At 40.9% G+C, this 13053-nt stretch overlaps 1 protein-coding gene across 1 annotated transcript in view; it reads right to left on the reverse strand.

The window, feature by feature from the left end:
- Nucleotides 1-13053, reverse strand: part of ccnd2a (cyclin D2, a) — a 191229-nt gene that overhangs the window by 172678 nt on the left and 5498 nt on the right. The gene's annotated exons all lie outside the window — the stretch shown is intronic.

Genomic DNA, 13053 nt, shown 5'->3' on the forward strand with positions numbered 1-13053 from the left:
AATGAAATTCAGTTTGGACTGGAAGAGGTGCTGTAGATTTAGTCTCATCTTGCCAGACTTTTAGACTGACGGCAGAAGGTCTGGACTCCAAAGCAGCTTTCATTGGCCAAGGACCACCCAGAGGCCGACTGACATGTAAAGCAACCAATCACAGTTAGTTTTAGGGCCATAAAAAAAAATGTAAAGTCGATGTTCCTACAATAACAGACCGGTGTGTAAAACCCAGACGTATTTTAGTAGTTACATACTTCACATACTGATGAAAATCTAGGATTTAATTGATCCTCATGAGCGCCCATTGTTACAGTTGTAAACACGACAGAGTTCTTCTTCCATGAGGGGATTTGGCGTCACGGCATCTTTGTTTCCAGGTAGACCAAAAAAGAACGTGACACACACATCTCCTGTCGAATTCAACCAATCAGATGACAGCATCAAAACTCCTGAAGTGTTTCTAATTTTGTGTAGCGTATGCATCAGATGTTCAGCCAATAGTCTGTGTGTGTTGAAATCTTGTTCCGGGGGCCACCACAATTCAACTGAAAGGGCACTTTACTATTAACCATTAAGAGGGCAGGGGATTAAGAAATCCGGAAGGCCTTGAATCCTAACCGGCATGACATAATGTCCTTTTCCATTTTCTTGACCTTTCCCCCAGTGTGGTCAGCCTCCGCAGGGCCCCTCAGGGTGGCTTTTACGGTGCTTTTAAATGCAACGGGAGGAATCTTCCTCAATTCACTCTGCCAAATGTCTGCTATGCAATTCCTTCGAGAGAAGCCACCAGGCAAGAGTGTGTGTATGTGTGTGTGTAAAGGCCTTCTTTCGATAAAAGCGTATGGCCTTTAAGTATAAGCAGACTCCTTTGTATGTCTGCCAGGAGTCATTTATATCTCCCGGATTAGTGGGAGCGAGAGCAAAGCCACGAGGCCCAATGTTTTCCAAACACATTGCAGTTAAAACAAGAGGGTCGTTCTGAAACGGCTCACTTGGGGCCTGGTACCCTCCAGAAAAGTGCTTAAATAGAGTGCAATGAGCAGAGACTAGAGCTAAATCATGCTCTAGCATCGTGCACATGAAGCGAGAGAGCGCTAAATAAGGCCAGGCTGCGCACGTCCCCGGCCCACACACGAGAAGAGCGTTTGATGTTTCTCAGACATCTCTCGCTGGTGCCGGGCGTATTCGCTTGGCCCGAGCGACTTCAATCCTGAATGCAGGAGAGTCTCGTGGTCACACGCTCACCGGAGGCTCATCATATGGCTTGACCTCCTTGCGGTGTACGTTCCTTGTGCACGCAGGAAATGCGCCGATGTCAAGCGCGAGTGTGAATTATTAACCGGTGATGTAAGGAGCCGAAATGTCTGCGCCGATGTTATGACGCTCGCCGAGTAAAGTGAACGCTTTGTGCAGTCAACCCTACTGAACCGGGTCAGAAGCCATCAGCGCAACAAGGCTCCACACTCCACACGGGCATGTGGGATCTCTCTCTAAACCCATCACGAATTCCTTGCTCTTGGCAGCTGCTCAAGTCTTCGCCTTATAGCCTCGATCTCTCTCTCTATCTCAGCGTTTCTCCTGTCCGTTCTCTCTCTCTTTTCATCAGAGCTGGCAGTGGAACTGTAGGCTGCATTCTGCACTAATTAACAGCCTTCAGAAGAAGACCACCAAACTGGTGAACTGGCACACTCTAAGCACACTTTGTGTTTTTTTTCAGCGGCAGTCAAATGCACAGACTCTATGTAAGCGCGTATCAGGCAGTGACGGGGCCTCTGGGGGAGCTCAACACGCTCCTGAACTGAACACAGTCACCTTTTCTGGTTACATTGAGAGAGTACCTTTTTAAATTTAAGCTGATATTCTTCCTTTCCTTGTCTTATGCTTCCCATACACTACATGTTATTTTTCCACTCGCAGACAGTTAAAGGAGATCTTAATTTCTTGCCAAAATTAGAGGCAAATTGGAGCGAGGACTGCTGTGTTTGAGTTATCAAAGACACGGTCTGAGAAAAGCGTAGCTGCGTCGTCAATGCCAAAAGATAGACTGTCAATGCTGACGATGACAGAGAATTGTATGAAAAAAACAGTGAAAAAAAAAACAGTGATCTGAAAACTTTAAAAGTCTTTAAAATATAAATTCTGTTTTTCTGAATGGGTTAGTACACCAAAAAGTGAAATTTCTTTCATTAATTACTCACCCTCTGGTCGTTCCACACCTGTAAGCTGTTTACGTTGTAAGGCAGGAACACACCAACCCGATGCCAACTAGTGGCAGCAAAAGAAGACTGCGGAGTTAGCTCACGTCAGCAGCGTCTGTATCCAAAGTTGGCCTGACACACCAAACCAACGCTCGACAGCTGACGGCCAAGTAGCACGTCCGTTCTGCGCCTGCATAAGATGAAATGCCTTTCCGTACCAGCAGGTGGCAGTATCTGAACAGCCAATCAGAATGATCAGATGGCCTGACGGACCGACAAGCTCCGAGGCCGATTCAACATGTTGAATTGGCCGAAAAAAGGCAGATGAGGACCAACTTCAGCCGACAGTGCAGAACACACTGAGAAAACTTAGTCAGCAGACGAACAAAAAGTGCCGACGGCTGACCGTTGGCTTGGTGTGTTCCTGCATGTAGAGACAGTGCAGTGCTTCCGGGTATGTCAGAACGACGGCTCATTATCGGCTGGCTCCTTGCTGCTCACATGAACAGCGTCGGCCAATACTGAGTCTGTGTTCTGCCATAGAACCTGGAAGCACTGCACTGTATCTACAATGTAAACAGCATAGGGGAATGACAGGGAAGAGAAGAAATTGTTGAATAAAGTCGTTATTTTTGTTTTGTTTTTGCACACAAAAAGTATTCTCCATGCTTTATAACATAAAAGGGATTGTTCACCCAAAAATGAAAATTCTGGTATTATTTACTCAACCTCAAGTTGTTCTAAATCTGTATAAATTTGTTTTGCTGAATGCAAAAGAAGATATTCTGAAGAGCAGCAGATCCCCCCACCACTTTCGCTGTTGTCCTTGCTTGCTTACCTAGTCTGATGATTCAGCTGTGCACATCCAGACGTTACTGGCTGCCCTTGTCTAATGCCTTGAACATGGGCTGGCATATGCAAATATTGGGGGCGTACATATTAATGATCCCGACTGTTACATAACAGTGTACATTTTTATGTGTACATTTGGGTATAGATAAAGTTTGTGTATGACAAATTTCATCATTAGTGTTTCAAATCCACGCTTATTAAGTCCGTTACATTAAGGGTGCTTTCACACTTACTTCGATTGCCTGGACTGAACCAGAGTTCGATTGCTCCCCCCTCCCCCTGCGCCCACTGGACTGTGTTCACATTATATTATTTGGGTCCGACCCACGGTTCGTTTGCGTCATCAAACCGCCAGCTGTTTACTATGTTGCTTAGTAACGATGACACAGGAGAAGGCGGCAAAATGCATAACGTTGCTCTTCTCACTTTTATATTTTTGTTTTTGAACCGTTGGTTTTGTTCATAACGGCTCTTGCGTCTATCTGCCGCGAATGTAGAATGTTGAAGGCGAGCAGAAATGAGAAAAGCTATGCTCCAGCTCTCAGTTTGCAGCACGTCAATCACGCTCGTCGGGAAAGTGAGTGAAACACACACATAAACACACATTTTTATCAAATTATATGGCATTAATAGCGGTTCACTTTCCGCAATTTGGTACGTTTGCATTCATATCAGAAGCGAACCGTACCGGAGTTCACTTGAACCGCACCCCAGACCACCCTTTTTAAGGGTGCTTTCACATTAGCACTTTTGGTGCGCACCCGGGTTCGATTGACGTCAGAGTTCGGTACGTTTGGATGATGTGTACACGGTCTTCTGAACTCGGGTGCGCAGCGAACCGTACCCGAGTCCGCTTAAAAAGGGTGGTCTGGGGTGCGGTTCAAGTGAACTCCGGTACGGTTCGCTTCTGATATGAATGCAAACGTACCAAATTGCGGAAGTGAACCGCTATTAATGCCGTATTATTTAATAAAAATGTGTGTTTGTGTGTGTGTTTCACTCACTTTCCCAACGAGAGTGACTGACGTGCTGCAAGCAGAGAGCTGTAGTGTAGCCTTTCTTATTTCTGCTCACCTTCCGTACTACAGTCGCGGCAGATAGAGGCAAGTGTCGTTATGAACAAAACCAACGGTTCAAAAACAAAAATATGAAAGTGAGGAGAGCAACGTTATGCATTTTGCCGCCTTCTCCTGCGCCGTCGTTACTAAGCAACGGAGTAAACAGCTGCTGGTTCGATGACGCCAAGGAACCGCGGGTCGGACCAGTCCAGTGGGCGCAGGGGGAGGGGGGAGAAATCGAACTCGGGTTCGGTCCAGGCAATCGAACCAAGTGTGAAAGCACCCTAAGTGGACTCGGGTACGGTTCGCGGGTGCGCACCCGAGTTCAGAAGACCGTGTTCACATCATCCAAACGTACCGAACTCTGACGTCAATCGAACCCGGGTGCGCACCAAAAGTGCTAATGTGAAAGATGTCTTAGGGTGTTTTCACACCTATGGATCGCTTGTTTTGTTCCGAAACAGGGACTAAATTTGTTACAATGTTGCTTTTTTTTCTTGGTTCGGTTCGCTTTCACATGGCAAAATTTCAAAGCGTACCAAAATGCTTTAAGGTAAGTCACATGGGAGTAAAACTGTCCTCTTATTGGTCAGAATTTTCTCTGCGTCATCCATCAAAATAATGATTGACAATTTCGCTCCATGAGTTTATTGTGGCTTTATTTGTAACTGTCGAGACACACACAAACACTTTATTAATGTAGCTCTCTCCCGCAGTTAATTCATATTTGCTGCGGCAAATTCAAACCCGCGCTCTTTCTCTCTCTCTCCATCTCTGGATTTCCCAGCGCTGTCTAGTAGGCGACCTGTTGTCCGTGTGTCTGTCGAGAGACACCATTTGAATTTTATAATGAAGCAGAGCGGGAATTGAGACTTTGTCGGGACAGCATTCTCGCACGGAGAAGTGTAATAACACACCAGAGGCGATCGTTGGCTTTCAGATATTGTAAATAATGTGCTCACTCACAGAATCAGACATTACTGATTTTTATATCATATTTTCCGTTATGAAAATGATATAATTTGGTTCGTTGGTCCATTAACTGGGTCGATTGCTTTCACATCTCAAGCAAACCGCTCCAGAGTTCGTTTGAAAGCGTACCGAGACCACCTCTTCAAGCAGGTCTCGGTACGCTTGTTTGGTCCGCTTTTGGTGCGCACCCGAGTGCGATTGCTGCTTTCACACCTGCCCAAACGAACCGCACCAAAGGGGCAAACGAACTCTGGTAGGATTCAACCGAACTAAATGAGGCAGGTGTGAAAGCACCCTTAGATGCACCATTAAGACGCTCCCAATTAGCTGACTAGGCAACCCACCAATTTATCAGTTTTGAACATTAAGTTTAAGACTGCCAGTGCATAGTTTGGAACTAGTCTAGCACAGCTATGCTGTTCACTACAAAAAAAATGCTTGTCAACCCAGTAAAGCTGGTTAACCAAGCAAAAGAAATCTGGTAGGGACACCATCCCATCCTGAGGCCTAGCATCCAAAACACAACATATGCAGGTTACAAGCAATTCTGGTAAAAAAAAAAATAAATGGTAAATGAATTCCTTTCTAGAAAGACCAAGTTCTAAGGCAGATAATTGATAACTGAAGTCAGAGCTTGTGCATTTATCCAAAGCAATGTATGCAAGAGCATTCATGGAATTTGACATAAATTATTGCTTCCAATAGGATCAAGACTAAAGACAACGAGTTCATTCGAACCTCAACAAGGAAGTAGGGCAGCGCAGCGGCATGCTGGAAAAGAAGCGCTCTGCATAGTGGCACACAGCTGAACGCAGGCAGGGTGAATGACTCTGTTTCTGTGTGTGCTGGGCAGCAGGCCTCATTAGAGGCACATAGACACGTGGAGCCAGGACGACAGAAGCCCCGCAGATGCAGCGAAGGCACCCCGGCCCAGCTCTCAAAATCCGAAGCCCAGACAAAACCACATTGTGTGAGGATTTATGGGAAGGCTTATGGACTCCATGAAAACAAGGCGCCCTCTGAAAGACACACACTGAGTCGGTGTGATGACAGTCCCTCAATGGTTTGGGGAGAACAGTAAGCAGTGTGGGTCTGTGAGAGAGGGAGACGGATGAGGACTGTGAATCAAACTGGAGGAAGATGACACTTGAAGGGTTCTGGTGGTGGCAGGAGGGGGGCTCGCAACCAAACAGCTGCGTGACGGGAAAGCGCAAGAGGAAGCAATCTGTGAACATACTGTTTGATATCTGAAAGGGAGCGGGGTGGCTAGAGGAGACCAGCTACATGCTAAAGACTCAGTCAAGAGTTATAGGAAATTACAAAGCATTCACAGGCAGGTCAATGATGTGAAGCTCATTTTTAAATATATAAATGAGTGAATCAAAACCTTTCATCAAAGTTGTCTTAAAACCTTCTTCTTAAGACAACTTACTTCTTAGAACAACTTTGATGAACTTTTTTGATCCACTTCAAATGTTGACTACTGTATAAACTAATTAATTAAAATAAAATAACTTGAGTTTACATTTGATTAGCATTTTTTTATTTTTTATTATTGGGCATAAAGTGAAGAAGTGACAACTGTCCTAATATCAAAGAAGAAAAATAGCCCCAGTAAAAGAATAGCATAATTTTTCTCAATGTTGGTTGCACCACATGACTTAAATTTATTATGTAAATATGTATATGTATGCATGTATATAAGGACCCCATCAGACCCACAACTGTCTCTTAAAATATCAGATCATTTGACCTTTAAAAAGTCATGTGGTGCAAGGTTCTGATACTGATAATAATTCATGATATTTGTAAAAATAATAATAATTTTACATTGAAAACATATTTAAAAAGCATGAAAAAAATATAATTAATACATTAATAAACAAAAATATTTATTAAGATGTTTATGCTCACATGCATTCAAGGTGTAATGAATATATTAGTTTTTACATGATGGTTACACCACATGACATTTTTAGAGTCATTAACTTTTCTCAAAATGTTTTTTAAAAAAAAAAGCCACATGAAACCATTTAAAGGGTTAGGATTTAGTACATTTAAAGTATAAATTCACTCAAAAATGAAATTTCTGGCATTAATTACTCACCCTCATATCGTTCCACACCTGTAAGACTTTCATTCATCTTTGGACCACAAATGAGCTTTCTGTCCCTCCATTGACAGCTACGTAACTACCACTTTGAGTTCAAAAAGTTCATAAAAAGACATCCATATGAATTGAGCGGTTTAGTCCAAATTTTCTGAAGACTTTATATGATGAACAGATTTAATTTAGGCTTTTATTCACATGTAAACATTGATCAGCAACATAAGCAGAAGCTCACCGAAACCAGTGCTGCGTAACACGAGAATGAACCTCATTGGTTCTCTTACAGGTCAAGCGAACATGTTTGAGCTTCCGTTTACCACAACTGATGTGTGAGTTGATTCATTTATATGTGATAAAAGCCTTAATTCAGTCTCTTCATCATATAAAGCGATCAAGTCTATTTAGACTAAATCGCTCAATTCATATGGATTAGTTTTACAATCTCTTTAGGAACTTTTTGAAGTGTCAAAGTGGTTGTTGCGTAACTGTCAATGGAGGGACAGAAGTAGCTCAGATTTCATCAAAAAGATCTTCATTCGTGTTCTGAAGATGAACGAAGGTTTAATGGGTTTGGAACGACATGAGTAATTAATGACAGAATTTTCATTTTTGAGCGAACCATCCCTTTAACTTGGCGCAGGTTTAAAACTAGATTTTAAAATGCTTTTCCTTTCCTTTATCATGGACACAATACGTCATAAGCCCAGATATCGATCCAAAAGAAGACAGAAAGATCTATAAAATGTTATATAATAGACCCCAGTAAGTGCTTTACCAGTAATTCATTTCAGGCAGCCCTCCCAAGTACTACTCCTAACAGATCCATTACCGCCACAACAAAGAAGGCACCCGCCTCTGCTCTGCAATCCTCCAACTAGCGTGCAACTGTGCATGCGTATCGCTCTGACGGCAGGAGAAGGGGGTGTCGAGGTTAAGGCTGGACCCCTGCATGGTCTCAATGGTGTTCTTGTGTTCGGCACCGCGGAGGTGACTAGCTATCAGGGCCCCGCTTTGCGCGCACAGCGCCCGCTTTTTCCATTCTGTCAGCGCCGAGCTGCACACTGGTTCCTTCCAAACTCAGCGCCACTTCATTAAATGACTTCAGACTCTTGGCAGAGGCAGTGGGAAAAGTCTATATTAACTGTGTGTGAGATCCATGGGGCGGCCAACAAAGGCGGTGGTTGTTCCCCCTGTAAGGGTTCGCTGTGCCGGGGAGGGGATTTGGGACCTTTAGGGGTACCTGCGGGTCCTGCAGTACACCGTGACTTGGTTTAACAAGCTGAGGAATATCCAAGTATTCAAAACTGTGTGATGACATCATACAGAGTGATGAATCTGATTGGCTATAGACATTACTGGGTGGTAACTGATTATTTAGATTACATAATCAGATTCTAAAACTTAAATATTTGTGTTTAGATTATATGTCTTTTCTTAAATCCTAGCAATCGGACTACAGTTATATATAACTGTGTCAAGTGTTTGATTTTGATTTATTTTGACATTTGTAAGATTTAATTAATCATTAGCTTTTCAGCAATTACAACCCCTCTGCAGTTTCTTCCCAAACACTAGTTTGGAAAACCGTGACATAAAGTAATGTTAAAGGTGATAAAGAGGATCTTTTTGTCGACTGAGAAACCAAAGACTGTTACGGAGTTTTTGAAATGAGCGCATGCGTAAGAACAACCCCCCTCGCCTCCCAAAACTCGTAAACACTGGTATTGGAACACGAGTGTTTACCACCGGCATTCGCTGTGTCGTGTTAGTGGATTCATTATGTCGGACTCACCGCAGGTAACTCATAATCTGCAGTTGTTACTCCTGTCTCCGGACAAAAACATCGCATGCCGCGCCTGTGGAGTGTGGAAAGTTACTGGAGCGCGCAGCCGCGCTCGTCTCTCACAAGGAACGTCATGGCAGTGATTGACAAGCCAGAGGGCCAATCGTTTACGCGATCATCGCGTAAACGTTGATTGGCTGATGTTTTTAAGGCCCTACCTCGTGCACAGATGATGTATATTAATATTATTCCTTTCAGTGCACCTAATAAATAGTCTTTTATCAGTTAGTAAAGACAGTTTCAAGTAATATTGCAAAAACGTGTAAAACAAAACATCCTCTTTAGCACCTTTAAATACACTTCAAGTTGTCGATACCACAAAAATAAATAAATAATTTTTCTTTTCTTTTTTTTATCAATATGGTACAAGATAATCTTATTTAAATCCATATTATAAACAAATTAGGTCAAAAGTAATCTAGAAGTAATCAAAAAGTAGTCTGATTACATTACATAAAGTGTGTAATGTGTAGATTACGTTCCTAACTACTATTTATTGTGTAGTTTGAATTTAGTAATGGGATAAAATTGGTAAGTAGTCTACCCAACATTGTTAGTAGAGGACATACACGGGCGACACTCAAAAAAACGTTAGCTTTAGCTTTACTTGGCTGATGAATCGCAGCATTTGTGCTTATTCATATCGTGAGGTCATTACTTTACATAGCTGAAGTAAAGCTGACTGACGACGTCACCGTAACAGGCCTGTCCTTCAGAAACTAAGCTACAGCGATGGTGACGAATAAGCTGGCAGCACCCTTAAAACAGAAAACACAGATGGAGATTTTCAAAACCAGCGTTTCAGTTTTGACTGAACTTGCGGTCCCCCTCACAGAAGGATCTATTGAGCGCCCTTGACAGAGGTATTTACACAACTTATTGAGTGTTAAAGGCCTCTCTCCCATTCTCAGCTTTATTGAACTAGCCTTATTGAAGCAATAGATACTTTAAAACACTCGTTCTCACAACTGGCTATGGTGGAAAGTACAATTATTCAACCGGGTGCACTTTTTGCTCCCTAGGTCAGTCCCGAGACCAGTTCTCATTTAGAAGTGAAAACAGGCAAAAACTATTGCAGCAAGCCTATCGCAGAACAATAGCCGCCTTTTAGAGAGCCGTGAATGTCACACGCTGTTTTGAGTCCTGTGGCGGAGACTGAGAGAAGCGGAGATGTCAGGATTTACCGTTTGTTTGTGGGAGAACTGGAATTAAAGTGAAATAAGGAGTGAGGAGAGAGATGGGACAGCACGATTGTGGGAGAGCGTCAGACAGGTTCCCACACAGTGGCGCATACACATTTATTCTGCTATCTAAATGAGGACATACTTTAGACTTAAACATGACTTGAATACACATTGATGCTAAATGTGCCACTTTAGATTTTTGAGCCAAAAAAAAAAAAAGGAACAATTATTGGGTCAATGACATGACGGGTCTTTTTTTTTTTTTTTTTTTGTCCAAAGTCCTTAATAATTATTAAAAAAAAAATCAAAGATATGACAGTCAAAGTATGCAAGGTAGCACAACTAGATCTCTTTTATTGAATCCAAAAGGTTTTTATTATATTTTGCTACATATAAAGGTATTTTAAAGATTTTTAAGTGTCAAAAGTCATTCGGTTTAACCGTCCAAAGGCCAATACAGCCATTTCATTTGTAATTAAAATATGTAATAAATGTATATATTTTTTATTCTGGCATGATTTTATTACATCATATATCAACATAGTGCAAAATGGTATTACAATTATGTGTAGAAATCGTTGCTTTGTTAGGAGAAAGAATGTCCGGAAAAATGAATTTCATTTATGTCATTTGGAGCAACCAATATAAAGGGACCATTTTGGATCAAGTCATGTTGTCAATATTATGTGACAGGATGTGACATCATTCAGACACCTGCAAAGGACCACATGGTTGTGAAGCAAAGTAACTAACTCTCTCTTAACTATTTGAAAAATTTATGTTTTCACTTGCCGTCTCGAAACATCAGGTCATTCGGTACAACCGCTATAAAACATGGAAAATGTTGTAATATTTTAAAAACTCATACTAAATATAAAATGTTTGACTGTCCTTTTGCTATCTAGCTAGATATCAGTCTGTTAACATTGTTTGAAAATATCGTCATTTGGTATAACCAAAAGTGTCATTCGGTAAAACCAAAATTTTGGTTAAACCAAATGACTTTTTTTGGTGACAAATTTTGCCCATCTTGTAAAAAATGACAAAAGCAGTGTTAATTCATTATAAAAACCACATAATCTCATTATTAACACTTAATTTTACGCTTTTAAAAACATTATTCGTTAATGACCCATGTAAATACATATAAATCCTTTTTCTTTTTAACCGTAGAGGATGTGCATGGATGGCCCAAACATACTCAATTATGAATTCAGCGCTCAAAGATGTAGGAACCGAATACATTAATGGTTTGATTCACAAACACACTTTCTGAATGCGCCACAGATCTCTCTACCTTAGATTCCTCTGAAACCACACACAAACATTCCCTCAGGAAAACAGGCTTTGATATTAAGGGATGACCAAACGGGTTAAAAGAAACCTGTGAAGAAGAAAAAAACAGCATGGTCTTTATAAAACTGTTTAAACCAAAGGAGGCTTTATAGGAAGGGAAGAAAGACAGTGATTTCCCATTGAAATCAATTACAATATTCGCACTCTGTCGACAGGCACTCCTGTGTGACCACCGTGACTCTGATTCATTTATTTGTTCTAATTAAGAGAGGCTACAGTCGGCCGGGCCTGATTAAGCGGTTGATACCAGGCCGCAAGGCGGGCTAATTAAGAGCAGTCTGCTTAAACAGGAAGGTGAGAAGGTCTACAGCGGAGTTTTCCTGCTGACCGCCCGTTTTTACATATACAGTTCTTTCACTCTGACGCACACTCTCTAGCCACATTCACATCCATAGCTTCTCATTTTCAGACACAAACCTCTCTCTATCTCGCACATGCATCTAGCATCAGCACTCTCAGATGCATCAGTCCCAGATTTTGCGTGCGAGACGCCAGGGTCTCATTTCAAACGTCGAGTGCGTGCGTACAGTAGGCTATGTCACTGAACTTTGGATCCTGTGTGTCAATAATTACTCTTTATTCATTATTTTTCAGTCGTGGACCACAAACGGCTCGGGTTACTCAGTAGGTAGTAATATCCTGGCTGCTTCGTGTTAACGTGGCAAAGCAAACAAGATAAAATAAAAAAGCTAAGGGTGAATGTGACAGTGCCTCATACATTCTGCCAAAGGAAGCAGAGGATATCGAGTACTAAAGTTCACAATATTAGGGAAAATCCCTCATTGTGGAGCATTAACCATCAGTTAAGTTGGTGTTTGCTGCCACCTGCTGGAACAACAGTGGAACTCGCTTTATTATCCTCAAAGTTCGACACAGATTTAAAATATGGTTGTCATTGTTGCAGCGAAAATAAACAAACGTAAAATATAATTCATAATAATAACAACATCTATGTTTTCTAAAAATAAATAAAAATTAAAAAAGGCATTGATTTACAGTGTTGTTATCAGTAAATAAATCAAGTAGGAAATTGAGAAATGTTGCCTTGTCAACTAACTGAAATAAATACGTAAAAAAAAAATAATAATAATAATAGTAATAAAAAAATATATATATATATATATTACTAATACACGACAAAAACATCATAAAAAATAAAAGTAAATATTGATACTATTTATAAATAATAGTAATACAATACAGACAATACTAAAAAAATAATTTTGATATATACTGTATTTATATTATTCACATACATATATAAATAAATTAATATAAATAATAAAAACACATATGCAGAATTTAAAAATTAAGAAAAATAATCAAATTAAATAAATAAAATTGAGCAAGACTTTTTCCAGAAGGTGCCAGCCAGCCACATTTCATATTTAATAATGTATATTTTCTTACTGTACCATATAGTACAGGGGAATGTACAAAAGATTTTTTTATATAAATGTTCAATGTAACAGTACCATAAACAGAA

This window comes from Chanodichthys erythropterus, chromosome 24 (genome assembly GCF_024489055.1).
Source record: "Chanodichthys erythropterus isolate Z2021 chromosome 24, ASM2448905v1, whole genome shotgun sequence".
NCBI classification, from domain to species: domain Eukaryota; kingdom Metazoa; phylum Chordata; class Actinopteri; order Cypriniformes; family Xenocyprididae; genus Chanodichthys; species Chanodichthys erythropterus.